Source organism: Phalaenopsis equestris, unplaced genomic scaffold (assembly GCF_001263595.1).
Source record: "Phalaenopsis equestris unplaced genomic scaffold, ASM126359v1 Scaffold000061, whole genome shotgun sequence".
Taxonomy (NCBI): domain Eukaryota; kingdom Viridiplantae; phylum Streptophyta; class Magnoliopsida; order Asparagales; family Orchidaceae; genus Phalaenopsis; species Phalaenopsis equestris.
In genome coordinates this window covers 1,424,195-1,439,221 of record NW_018164503.1, presented here as the reverse complement: position 1 = coordinate 1,439,221, position 15,027 = coordinate 1,424,195, and the positions used below count along the sequence as shown (strand labels likewise).

Below are 15,027 nucleotides of genomic sequence, written 5' to 3'. Positions count from 1 at the left end.
AAATTTAAATTAATTCTAATAATTCAAATAAAACTCAAAAAATCATGAAATTTTTTTCAAGTGGTTCTCTAGTCTAGTTCTACTTTCAGTAAAAATTTCAAGTGGTTAGACTTTGTCTTGGTTAAGTTATTGATTTTTCTTTGAAAAATCCTATTTTTTCATGTAAATAATCATATAAATTAAATTAAATTTAAGAAAAAATCACATTTTCTCCTTTGATGCCTTAATTGACTCATGAGTGAGGTATAATAAAAATCCTAAAATCATTTGAATTAAATTTGATAAATTATGAAGTGATAGAGCCTTAGGGGTAAACGAGCAATTTTGGAAATCTAGCCCTAATTAACAATTAAGATTAATTCAAGAGGGTAAGATGGGCAAAATTTGATCTCAATTAACATGTTCAGATTTGATTGAAATACAAGGGCTTAATTGATAGAAATCAATCTTACTTTTTCCTTTCAACTTATAGATGCAGTGATTAATTTTCCTTTCAATAATTCAAATGCTTTTATGCATTCCTAATTAAAATCAAATTTCGTACCTTTTTATAAAAGTTAGCATAATGGCTTAGTTATTTTTGAAAAATTCTTTATATAACTCCTGTAGAAACCAGTATCTCCTAGAGAACTTCTTACCTCTTTGACCGTAGTCAGAGGTGGTAATTTTTCAATAACTTGAATTTTTTCAGTATCTACTTCCATGTCATTTTTAGAAATTTTATGCCCAAGTACAATTCCTCCTGCAACCATAAATTGACATTTTTTCCAATTTAGTACTAGGTTGATTTTTTCATATAATTCTAGAACTTTTTCTAAATTATTTAAGCATAATTCAAATAAGGTTCCGAATACAGAGAAATCATCCATTAAAACTTTCATTCCATACTCAATCAAATTACTAAATATTGACATCATACATATTTGAAATGTTAGTCCAAAAGGCATTCTACGAAAAGCAAATGTTCGATAAGGGCTTGTAAATGTTGTCTTGTCCCGATCCTCAGGAGCAATTGTAATTTGATGATAACCGGTACATCCATTTAAGAAATAGTAATATTTATTTCCAACCAGTCTATCCAACATTTGATCTAGAAAGGGTAAAAGAAAGTGATCTTTCCTAGTTGTCAAGTTTAATTTTTCTATAATCTTTACAAATTCGCCAATTGGTAACTTGTCTTATTGGAATTAATTCATTTTTCTCATTTACTTCAACAGTCACTCCTCCTTTCTTTGGAACATAGTGAATTGAGCTTACCCAAGCACTGTTTGAAATGTGATATATTATTTCAGCATCTAACCATCTTCAACAGTCACTCATCCTTTCTTTAGGATAAGTGATTGATCAATCAGCTAACTGAAAAGTTACAGTAGTATGGGAAATCTCTCCTAAATCTAAAAGTTTAAAAATTGATAGAGACATAAGATTGATATTCGCTCCTAAATCACATAAATCTTTTCCATAAAAATTTTCACCAATTGCACAAGGTACAGTAAAACTACCAGGATATTTAACTTTTCAGAAAGCTTTTTCTGAATAATAGCGCTACATTCTTCACTAAGTGCAACAGTCTCATGATCTGCAAACTTCCTTTTCTAGTTTAGTATATCATTCATAAATTTCACATAACTTGGAATTTGTTCCAAAGCCTCAATGAAAGGAATGTTTATCGTTAAATTTTTAAGAATGTCTAAAAATTTTGTAAATTATTTATCTTTATTCTTTTGTTTTAGTCATTGAGGAAACGAAGGTAAGAGTTTTTCTAAGGGAACTTGTGTTTGTTCATTTTCATTATGATCTCTTTCCATCTCTTCCTTCTCCTCATCAACTTATGTTTCTCATTGGATTCTTGTTTTAACTTCTTTTCCACTTCGTAATTGAATTACTTTAATTTATTCTTTATTTTGATCTTTGGGATTAACTTCTACCTTAGTCGGAAGATTTCCTGAAGGTCTGTTACTAAGTGCATTAGAAATATGTCCTAATTGATTTTCAATGTTTCTAATAGCAACCCCTTAATCTTGTATTTGATTTCTCATATTCAACATTACCTCTTCCATCATTAATTTCTTTTCCTTAACTTGTGAGTTAGGGTTAAAGTTAAATCGAGGATGATAATAAGGGCGATAATTAGGATTTCCTTAGTTATTTAAATTTCCTGAGGGGTTCATTGAATTGTTATAATTCTTCCAACTAAAATTTGGGTGAATTTTCCATCCAAGATAGTAATAGTTAGAATAAGGATTGTTATTTCGATTATTAATAGCATTCAAGGTTTCATAAGATGATTGAGTATCAATTATCTGTTTTAGTGAATTTTCCTCTAATACAGGTGGTATTTGAGAATAGTTCACTCCAATTTGATCAATCTATTTTAATATAGCAGTAATTTGAGATATAATTTGACATGCTAAAATTGAAATTGCATCAGATTCATGAATACTAGCTACTATCTTAGGATTTACCCATTCAGAGGACCATTGAAAATTATTAGTAGTCATTTCTTCTATTAAAGAGTATGCTTTATCAAAATGTTTTGATATTAAAGATCCGCTAGCAGCAGCATCTATAATAGATCTAAGTGATCCTACTAATCCATTGTAAAAAGTTTGAATTATTAACCAATTTGGTAAAGCATGGTGTGGACATTTTCTAAGAAGATCCTTAAATCTTTCACAGCTTCATATATCGATTCCCCTTCAAACTGACAAAAAAAATGTATTATCATTTCTAAGCTTAGCAATTTTCGAGGGTGGAAAATATTTAGGCAAGAATTTATGTGATATTTCTCCCCAAGTTCTGATAGATCCAGGTGCTAATGAGTTTAACCAAGCTTTGACTTTATCCCTTAATGAAAATGGAAAAAGTCTGAGCCTAACAACATCATTAGACACTCCGTCATATTTAAAAGTAGCACAAATCTCAAGAAAACTAGTAAGATGTAAGTTAGAATCTTCAATGGGTGTTCCTCCAAACTGATTATTTTGTACCATTTGGATAATAACAGGTTTAAGCTCAAATGAATTAGCAGCAACATCACACCATTCTTCACCTTCCAAGCTCCTCTTCCATCAGTAAGAAAAGAAATAACTTCATCCAAGGCCTCATTTGTAGCAAAAAATGATTTATACTGGCAGCTTATTATTAACTTCTTTTTTAACTTCTTTTTGTTGTTTTTGAATTTTTCTAATAGTACGTTATAATTCCAAATTTTAAGATACTAAACCTTTAGATCCAATATTTTGCATAAACAATTATAATAAGCAAAGATAATTTTCTTCAAAATTACTCTTAAATATATGGTTATATATTTTTGGATTTTTTTTTTTTTTATAATTTTTTTGGTCTATTTTTTGTATTTTTTATTATATTTAAAATGCATCCCTAGGTAAGTAAACCCCCGGTAACGACGCCAAAAACTTGATCTCGAGAAAATATAGTTGTGTAAAATTTATAAAGTTGACTTCGTTTTGCAACGGTGCCAAAAGCTTGTGTGGTATGTTATGAATAATAACATTAAGCACTTAAAGTTGGGATTCTACACAAGTATACGTATCGTTATCGAGTAATATAAGACTTTCTTTTTAAGTCCCAAATATCGATCCCACAGGAAATGTTTGAATTTGAAATGATAAATTAACTAAAAAATTTACATAAATCAAACGAAATTACTGTCACTAATTTTGAAAGTTTAAGATATTATCAAAGTTAAATTATTTACTACTAGCATAATTTAAAAGCAGATTTTAAAATTAATAACTACTAAACTATGTTTATGTGATGAAGTTTCTAATGTGAAAAAGCATTTTTCCTACTAGAATGAGTTTTTAATGAAATGAGATGAGATAAATGGTTTAAATATGTATTGTGTCAAATAGGAGTAATTTTAATTCTCTACCCAGATTCAGTGTTATAGAAAATCTTTAGCCAATCTTAGGTTTAGTCCCTAAATCAGTGGTTAGGTTAGAAGGATACTGGCTCCCACTCCAGAGCTCTTACCACCCCCGGTAACGACGCCAAAAACTTGATCTCGAGAAAATATAGTTGTGTAAAATTTATAAAGTTGACTTCGTTTTGCAACGGTGCCAAAAGCTTGTGTGGTATGTTATGAATAATAACATTAAGCACTTAAAGTTGGGATTCTACACAAGTATACGTATCGTTATCGAGTAATATAAGACTTTCTTTTTAAGTCCCAAATATCGATCCCACAGGAAATGTTTGAATTTGAAATGATAAATTAACTAAAAAATTTACATAAATCAAACGAAATTACTGTCACTAATTTTGAAAGTTTAAGATATTATCAAAGTTAAATTATTTACTACTAGCATAATTTAAAAGCAGATTTTAAAATTAATAACTACTAAACTATGTTTATGTGATGAAGTTTCTAATGTGAAAAAGCATTTTTCCTACTAGAATGAGTTTTTAATGAAATGAGATGAGATAAATGGTTTAAATATGTATTGTGTCAAATAGGAGTAATTTTAATTCTCTACCCAGATTCAGTGTTATAGAAAATCTTTAGCCAATCTTAGGTTTAGTCCCTAAATCAGTGGTTAGGTTAGAAGGATACTGGCTCCCACTCCAGAGCTCCCACTTCCTTTCCCCTGAAGGCTAACTCCCGCTTTAGTTTTTAAACACTAAGATCGAATTAGGGATTTTTAGTCTGTCACCCTAGAATTCTTCAATTCTACACCCAACAAAGTATATTTCCCTATTTATTTGCACTTAATTTCATGAACAAAATACTTCTTCATGGACTTAAATGTGGTTCTCACTCTATTGTAGAACACATACTCCATTTCCCAGATCATATGTTTCATGACATATTTTAACAATTCAATTGGCCAGATCGAAAAGTAAATTAAAAGCGGAGTTGAAAAACCATCACAATTTATTTTAAATTTTAACATTGACACATCCAAATTATCTCTTCATTTCACCATATCTCAGAGCAGGGAGAAAGATAAAGAAATCTACTTAGACTTCATGAGAAAGATACAACAAAACACAAATTTCATACAAGAAGAAATCTCTCACTTCTCTTCCTCTCCAATACTTCTTAGAAGAGAATTCACACTTAAACTCACCACAAAAACTCAACACTATAAAGTCAATAACTAATTAATGATGTGGAATGTAGGTGTTTGAAGAGGAAAATTTGAAATAATGCGAGGGAGGGTTTCTAATCAAATTTTGACCCTAAATAGAGCCTAGGTTGATTCTCCAATTGGTGCATTCAACAACTCTTCAAAAAATGTCCAAATTCATCGAATCTTCTAGAAACAGGGCTTCCACCGACACTGGCGCCAGAGGCCTATATGGGCGTCGTCGGCGCTAAACAAATTTTGAACTTCTCCATTTTTGTTCTAAATTTCATCTTTTTTATTTCCTTTTTACTCCAAGTCCTCAAAATCAAAAACCTGTAATAAAACATAGAAAATACCTTCCATTAAAGTGCAATATCACAAAAATGAGCATAAAATATGGGTCTAAAAATGCATATATTTTTGGTGTATCACTGAGTAGAGAACATAGGAATGTAGGGCGGGGCAGCTCCTCAGTCCCGAGGTTAACTTCCTTTAATTTGTTGACAGTTGATTTAATTTCTTCTCCAAATTCTGGCAGAGCATCATCTATTGGCTGATCTTCAGAGTCATCCTCTAGATCGAGGCAATCATCTTCCGACTCATTAGTAACAAACATACATAATTTTGAGTCATTGACTGGTCCTATAGTACCAAATTTGAGACCCTCTTTTGAATTGGGAGTTTAAATTTTAGCATTCCACATTTTCTCAAAGAGTTGTAGTTTATCTTACGACATCTACTTTGGTGCATATCCTTGTTGAATTAATTTTTGTACACAAGGAGAAAAGTAACCAAATTGTAATTCCATTAATTCTTTAGAATCATCCTCTTCCAAATTTACATGAATTTTAGAACTATTAGTAGGATAAAAATGATAGAACTTGATCGATTTCAAACCAACATCCTGGACTTCCTTGGTGAATCTGAATAAGGGTCATGGTGTGCACGTAGTGGTTGATTCAATCATACATTGACCCATATTGACTTTTCTCTGCATCTTCCAAGGAAATCTCAAACTGTGGTTTCTTTTATTTTATTGTCATCATCTCTTCATCAGAACTTTCTTCCACATCAATGCTGATGGTCGGCTTCGTCCGTTCAACAATTATGTTGGTTCTTCCTCGTCCACATCACCGGCCTCGCTCTTGAATGTGTGAGCTAAAAGAACCTCTACCAACTCGTTGTGAAGAAGTGGTAGTGGATTATTGAAGCAGAGTTGAATGATCTCTTCTTTGTGATTCTTCAGCATCTTCAATCTTATTTGTCAAGGCTTTTTGAGAAAAGATGGTCTTCATCGGAGGGGCATAATAGGCGGTGTCTTCATGGATGCCTACTTCATGAACTGAGAATGGTTGTAAATACACCTTGATGCAATTTTCTTGTCCTTCTTTGAAATACTTGATACATTGGTGTAGTGATGACGGAACCATATTATGCTTGTGCAACCATGGTCGACTAAGCAAGACATTGAAAGAGGTCTTTGCTTTACGATATGGAACTTGACGGTTGTTACTAGCTCTCCAATCTTCATTAGTAGCATAATTGATCCAAGAGCTCTTTCTCCTTTCTGATCGAATCCCCTTAGCATCATCCTATCGATAGTGAGCTCCTGAGCGTCAATGTCCAGGTAGGCTAACGTCCGTAGACTCATTAAGTTAAGTGACGCTCCTGGATCTAACAAAACTCTAGAAAGCACAAATTTATAGATGTTGACTGAAATGTAGAGCAGTCATTTATGATTGATAGTGCCAAGCAACAAGTCCTCATCGGTGAAAGTCACACTAGGTTGTTCCTTTAAAGAACAAACTTTATCCGAGTATGTGCTAGCCAACTGAGCTAAGCAAATTTCTGGATCAAGTAGGGTCATGACCAAAGCATCTCTCATCTCTTTTGATAGGATTATAGCGTCGTAGATACTTAGTTTGACTGACAACCTCCTAAAATTTGCTAGTACGTCATAATCCACTTTATATGTGCCTCCAATGTTATTTGGAATAGGTATTTCTTCTATAATATGGAGGCGACTCTTCGCAGTTAACCATTTACTTTCCTTTGTCTATTGGTGCTGTTCTCAGCGTTAATACATTTCCACTCCTCAAATTTTTTTCTATAATCTCTTCTTCTTCTTCTTGCAATGTTGTGGGCAAAACTTCTGGTATTTCTTCTATATCAGAGAAATCCAAGTTGATGGTGAGCGGTACTCCTTAAAACTGAAGGGCTGGCTCCTTACTCCCAGAATAGTCGTAATCGGTGGCATTGATATCTTCTTCATTTTCTTTGACTTGTTCATCAGACTTAAGTATGATTTAAGGATCGGTTTGGGAATTAGGATAAGGGTTAGATTGGTCACAATCAATTACGTCATCACTAGAGACAGTTAAAACGTAGCCAAGATCATAATCATTTTATTCAAAATACCCCAGAGGTGCAAAGAGATAATCATACATGGTCAGGGGTTCAAAGAATTTCTCTCCCAAATCTGAGACAACCAATCTAACAGAGGCAAACATTATCCCACCCCTCGTGTTATTGGTCTTCACGATCATGTCCTTCTCATCTGATTGAAGCAGCTTCTCTAGTGAAATCTCCAACTTGGGCTTGACAGGCTGTAGACTCTGAACGACGGCCTATGCTGCAGTGGTTTGAATTTGGTCGAGTATCTTCTTGGATGATCTGCTCCAAATTGTGCTCCATCCACCTTCCTCTGAATATGGCTCTATTAGGGTGATTAACTCGGCCAAAATCATATTTTCAGAACCTCTTTTAGGTTCTTTTAAATATTCTTTCAAAATTGTTATATTTCCTTCTTTGAGATTCCTCTCAAGCCAATCCTTAAAATTAAAATAGCCCTCTATGGTATGTCCAAGTAGCATGTGGTATGGGCAATAGTTGGAATGTTCTTTCTTATCAACTTCATCTGGCTTCTTTGGCTCAGGTAGTATGAACTCAGACCTCTTCATCAAACTTCTGAATGTCTTTGGCATGGCTTCATCTTTGAAGGAGTATGTTCTCTTCATCCGCTCTTTGATTGTGGTACTCGGTCTGCCATTTGTCCTATAAGTCATTTGTGTTGCTGGCTGAACTAACCAAACTACTGAGCAGACTGATGTTGAGGTTGGCTATGCTGTGAAGACTGCTGGTGACTCTGATGGGACTGCTAAACTAAAATCTTTATTGGCTACTTTCCTTTATCAATTTTTGCTAATGTCTCAGACATCTTCTTAAATATCTTGGTTGTTCTGGACTTCTCGGTCTTTTCCTGGGATTCTATATTCTTAACTTCCTCCTGCAAGCTGCTAGCCTTGCTGAGTAACTTTTCAAACAACTTGATTGTGAGTCACTTAAGCATGAAAGCCACTAATCCATGTATGCTCTTGAGTAGAATCTCAATTGCAAGTTGTTCTTGTAGCTGAGGTTTACATTTCATGCTTAAGTTTCTCCACCTCAAGATGTAATCCACTAAGGATTTGTTGGGTTTTTGCCGCTCAACCACGAGATCTTCTATCGTAACATGGTGCTGCGCTTCAACAAATCTTTTCATGAACAACTTCTCCAACTTGGCAAACGTTTTCACTAATCTGTTGGGTAGTTCGACACACCAATTAAATGTAATCTCTAATAAGATGCTGACAAACTGATAGAAAAGTAATGTTTCATTACCTCCGGTATAGCAACAAATGGCTCAGAAATGGGCTATATGTTGTCTGGTACTTTTGGTCCCATTGAAAGTCTTGAAATTCAGTGACACAAAGCCTTTGAGGTAGGGTATGGCATCAAACTCCTTCGGGTAAGGTTTACCCTTTGAAATTGACTCGCCACCCTTAGACTGGGCTAAGGCCTCTTGAACTTGTTGTTTGACCATCTGCTTAATATCCTTCTCTAGTATTACACTATGGGGGGAATCTTTCTTCTGCTGACCGTCTCTATTGGTGGAGGCAACTTTTCTCCTTTCGTTTGTAATGTGAAAAATCTCTGGCTAATTGACCTTAAGAGAAGCTAACTGTTTTGACTTGGATTGTCCATGCATTGTAGCCATGACAGTCAGAGTAGCGACCATCTCTTCCATTCTTTCTCCATCTGGCTGATCTGCTTGTCTCTTAACAAAATATCCTTATGAAGTCATCTGTGGCATTCCTTTCGATAAGTGGCTGGGCTTCGCGAGTGAATGAAGCGGCTCTAGTCTCAATGGCATTAATATCCATAAACTTCTCATCGAGATAATCATTAAAGTTGAAATCTTCATCATCGAAAATCGGCCCACGTTCTCTGGCCAACTTGAAAATCTCAGCTCTGAGCTTTTCAACTTTTTCTTCAATAATCTTTTCCTGAATTATCTTGAGATCCGAAGGACTCTTCTGAGCATCCTCCCTATGCACATCGGACTCGGTAGCAATAGCTGCAACAACATTTGATACTTCGAACCCTTGCTTCATTCCAAAAACTCACGCCGCGGGCTCATCAAATGGTACTGGTGTGACAACCTTGGGGATCCATACCTTCTTCTTTGACGGAGAGGCCTTGAGACGGAGTGTCTCGATAGAGGCATCGATAAGTCAAAAAGAGGCATACGGAGAGGCCTTGAGACGGAGTGTCTCGATAGAGGCATCGATACGTCAAAAAGAGGCATGCTCTCCATGGTGCGGACCAAGTATATCATCGGTTGACTTCATCCCCTTATCTTTCTCCAGAACATCTTTATGAACAACAATAGGTAGTATTCTTGGACCCAAACGTGACTTGATCGGTCGATGCCCTAAATGCCCTGGAGCAACATCAACAGTATCTAAAACGGTGCTGACTCGAATTCCCAAGCAAAATTTGACAGAAATATGAGCTAGCGGAACCTCAACTGATTTCTGGGACTGATGAGCAGTTATAACATCTTTTAAAATCTCTTTCTTCATCTCGAGTGATACTGCACATCCTACCTGCTTAAGTAACTCAGCGACTGAATACCCCTCCTTAGCAGCCAATCTTTTCAATATTGTATGGAATCTAGTGATAGGAGTGAGCTTCTCCCTTTCCTCACCATGACCATGAGGTAATGACAGAGCATCAAAAATCTTATGAATGATCTCATATCCGGTGGTATCTATCAATGGATGAAATCTACTCCCTTGAAAGAGACGAGAGGTCTCAGGTAGTCTAAGTTCCTCCTGGTGAGGAATCTCATCAATAGATGTTATTTCTGTAACATGGGCGTTGACAGTCCTCTGAACCCTTCGGCTATGGTTTCTTCTTTGTGACCTGGTTAATGGCATAATTTTCGAACTGGAACCAATCTCAATTTCTGACAACGAGGCAGTAAATCTGTTAATCGATTCTTCTACAATCATAACATCATTTTCCTTTCTCTTGACAGATGGTACTGCAAGCACGGAAACAGTGAACCCGACAGCAGTCAATGTAACTAATCTCGAGTGAACAAGCACAGGAACGATATACTGAATGGATGTCAGGGAGGCGGTGATCTTCGCCTTCTTACAAGAAGGTAAATCTTGGGGGTAGTTCAAGTTGAACTTAACAAACTATTCTTGTACTTCCGGGGTAGCAACCTTCATGATGACAAATGGGGATTTTCTAAGCACAACCTCAAGTTTGTCAAATCCGATGCCAAACTTGATCGTGGGGGCGACGTTGCGGGCATGATGGTTGGTCGGCAAGTTGCAGGAGAAGGTAAGAGTTAGGAATTCCATTCGTAGCCGATTCAAAGAAAAAGCTCCAACGATTAGTATCAGCCATCACTTTGTAATTTCAATGCGAACACTAAAATTGAAAAAGTTCATTTTGTGGACTAGGCATGTCCTAACTTATTTTAATTTTCAAATTTATTGTTTATTTATGATTATAGCATTAAATAGTTTCAATTAACAAACTAAACGAGGGTGAAGAGACATAACAACTTGGCTTGATTCGTAGAATAACAAACCAAACCCGAAAGATACAAATAAACGACAAAGTTTAGGATCCAGTGCAGGACCAACTTCACAACAAACATCGCCCAGGCTGAAGTAGTCCACCAACACACCTATTGGGGGTCTGACCCCACACAAAAGATAAATTCCTAAAAGACTCCTAAATCTCTTAGTTTAAAGGTGATTAAACTGATGGTCCTGGAATCTAAAAGAGTTGACCGTACTTGCCCAAGAAAGAAATGAGCAAAACATGTCAATGGAAGAAGGATAATCTGGTCCATGATGGACATCGACACATTACCGATGTGTGAAGACAAGTCTTTCTGATCATAATGGAGAGTAGAGCCAACTCCCCAGCGCAGTCTCCAGAAATTGTCGGCCGCTAAAGGTTGTTCACTTTGACTTAATTTAATATACATGTAAATTTTATTTTTAGAAAAATAATATTATATTTTGATTTTGAAGAGTAATGTTGTAATTTTGAAAATACGAGACCAAACTTATCTCATATAGATAATAGTTTGGATAAACAAGCACAACACTACAAGTGACATTTCTATCCCGAGAAATAGACATATCACTTATTTGTGAGGCTCGATTAAATAAACTATAGAGATTATGACATCCATTTGGTATGCAAACCATTTATATAAGCCTACAAGTTCCCCTATCTAATATGGAGGATTAGGTTATATTACCTTGGTTCTTTAAGCTCCCTATAGAGGCAAGCCCCTATAGTCAATTACATTTCAAATGACCGAGGTCACCTAAGAAAACTCTCGATTTAGATCAGAAAATATTGTCTTCAAGAATTTCAAAGGATAGGACTTTTCAAAGATCTAACCAAAAAATGTCAAAATTGGGAATTTGGTAAAATTGGGATTGATTAAGAATGTTAATCATGAGTTCACCATATTGATCAATGAGATCAAGGGAACTCTCATTATGGATCCTCTATGTGCTAATCTTAGCCAAACCCTAGCCCAAGGCTAATAGTTTAGGGGACCATCCACATGAGTTTCCAATAGAGTAAGGGATCAAGCTAGGCAAGTTTGGGTTAGCGTTTAGGTTGTGAGTGCAGGTGCAAGTGTGTGTGTGCAAGACTTGACCAAGACCACACCACCCAAGGCTAACCTTAAGGCCAAACAGTCCTATGAGGACTCCTCTTGAGCTTTCCCATATTGGTTCCATCTACTAAGTGCTAGAGGTTAGAACTAACATGTGGAACCTCGAGATGACCATAGAAGAGTTTAAAATTTCTAAAGGTTAGGGTGTCAACACTAGTTCTCTAGGATATTCAACAAGAAAGTCCTACGGCTAGATCCTAGGCTTCTAAGGAAGAAACTAGACCTCAACCAAAAGTGAGGTCAATAGTGGTCTTGAAGCGCCCTCGCTCTAGATCTAGTTCTAAATTATATATAAAATAGAGCGACACGAAAGTGGGAATCTCCATGGTGGCGCATAGGCGCCTAGGTGCTACCCATGGATGCTCACAAGCCAGCCCACTCCTAAATTTTATCTAGAATATAGAGCACCCGAAGAGTAGGCGCCATTATTATAGCAAGTAGGCAGCACTCTTTTGACACCTAGGCACCATGACTGTAGCGAGTAGGTGCCACACCTCGGTGGCTAGGTGCTTGATACCCTAGATCCAGAATTGGTGCCTTGCGCCTAGGCGACGTGCAACTAGTGGCTAAGCATTATTTTTTGCAAATTCATGATCTTGCACTTGGGACGCTTCTTTTTGTTGGGAGAAGCATAAAAATGTTGAGAACAAAGTAAGAGTGGTCTTTTCGGCCATTTTTGAGAGTAGAACTCTGAAGAAGAAGACTAAGGAAGTCTTTACAAATTGTTTTGAAGAGAAGAAATGAAGTGTCGAGAGAATTAAATAGTGTAAACATTGCTTGTTTTCATTTCAACGTTTCTGCTTTGATAGAACAGGCGTTAAGTACACTTCAATTTGAGTTATTTCTTGGAATTTTGTGTAAGACTTGGTGTATGATTTATTTTCTTAAATCAAAGTTTGTTTTGTTGAGTTTACGATGGGCAGTGAGTAATTTCCTTTGTTTCTTTTTTGGATTGGAAAAGTGGTAGGATAAAAATGAGATTTTCCTTATGATTAGTATTTAAACTCTCTTAAATATGTTGTTTTAACCTTTAATCTTAACTTTCATTCCACATGGTCGTGAACTCTGATATCCAAGAGAATAATAAGTAGAGCGAAAAGGGTTAACCATATAAACTCATTGGAATAGAGATATAGCATTTGAGTTTAATCAATCAATAGAGATATATTTTTTGCTTGGGCTGATCATCAGATTTAAGGAACTAAACCCGCGGTAAACAATAGTTCATTGACTTCCTGAAAAGGGAAAGAAAGAGTTAGCTCCTGATTGACACCGGGCTTTGATCATTTCCTCACTTTTATTCACCACTAGACCAATGCAAGGTAAAAAATCTTTCGAACCATGAATCTATTTAAAAACTTTTTTATGCTTTCTAAGGTCGTCTTGCTTTTAAAAGATATTTATGATAGAAACTTTATTGAACTGTGAGAATTTGAACAGTTCAAGCTAGGAACGACGATAGTAAGCAGAATATTTTTGAATTGGGATTTAGCACATTCCCTGTAGGATCCATACTTAGAACACTATTCTAAGTACTACTAATATAAAATGTATACTTACATGAGTCGCCAGTGCTTTGCCGCATTTAGTTCACATTAAAGGACTATGTTTAAGAAAAGCTTGAGACATTTTCTCACCTGCTACATCAACTTTAGTTGACTATGTAGCCATATTATCAAGTTCCCAAGCTTATACAGTCTCGGGCACAAAAATTTTGATGACCAAGTTCTTTAGGAACCCCAAAGTTCCTTTTTACTAAAAGTGCTTGGAACAATTTTTTAGTGAATTCATTATTAAAAGTAACATCAGAAGTGGGTCGAATTTTAAAAATTGATCACTTAATAAATAAATTCATGATAAGACAATTCTTATGAATATCATTGCTTTAAGACCCATTCATATAACAACTTTGTAAAGATAAATAAGAAGAATATGATGATAAACCACAAATAAACACCTAGTGAGTAGATTTCACTTCAGTACTATCCTCTCAAGATGTATTTAACAGTTCATTTATAGTAAATCCAATGATAGCCTTACCTCGCAACATGCACATCTTTCTAAAAAAAGTCCTCCATTTCGTGAAATCATGAGTTGTTATCTTAAATATAGAATGATTAAGAAAAGTTGCATAATCAATCAAAGTCCCAAATCTGACATCATCCTTGTCTCGACAAGTTCATACTTTATTTTTTTTCAAGATAATTGCTATAATAATGTGTTTTGATATGTATCATTTTCTGAATAATTTTCTCCAAAAATCTTTTGTAAGAAAATAAGAAATAAGTTTTTGACTCGAGTAGTTGTGGGTTCAAGTTCATCTAAGCACTCCATATTTGCTAAGGAAGACATTACATGGCAAAGAAGTTAGTGAATAAAGTGAATAAAGTGAATAAGAAAAGAAATGACTTTAAAATAGGCTCATTTGGGTCAATATTTATATGTTTTTCCATCATTAATGTTAAAAATCACCCAATCACCACAATCAATACACCAACTCATAAGTGATTGAATTAAGATTATAAAGTTTTTTATTACATTTATTACCATATCTTCAGAAAAAAAATTATTAGAAAATTAATATATATCCAAATTAATATATATCCAATGTCGCTAGTACCAATTTAATGAAGTCTCAATTCTTTTATGAATTGAGTTCAAGCAAGCCTCCCAGCAATTAAATAAAATTGTAACAAATAGGGCTGTCAAAATGATTAGTTGTTCGCGAACAACTCGTGTTGGACTCGTTAAGAGACTCATGTTCGACTCGTTTGCTAAGTTAATGAGCTGAACATGAATATTTTTTTGTGCTTGATATATAAACAAGCATTCATGTTCAACTCGTTTTGGCTCGTAATACTATATATATATATATATATATATATATAT

General features: G+C 35.0%; 1 protein-coding gene across 1 annotated transcript in view; it reads right to left on the bottom strand.

The window, feature by feature from the left end:
- Positions 1–15,027, bottom strand: part of LOC110019525 (beta-glucosidase 6) — a gene marked incomplete in the record, with an annotated part of 63,691 nt that overhangs the window by 46,349 nt on the left and 2,315 nt on the right.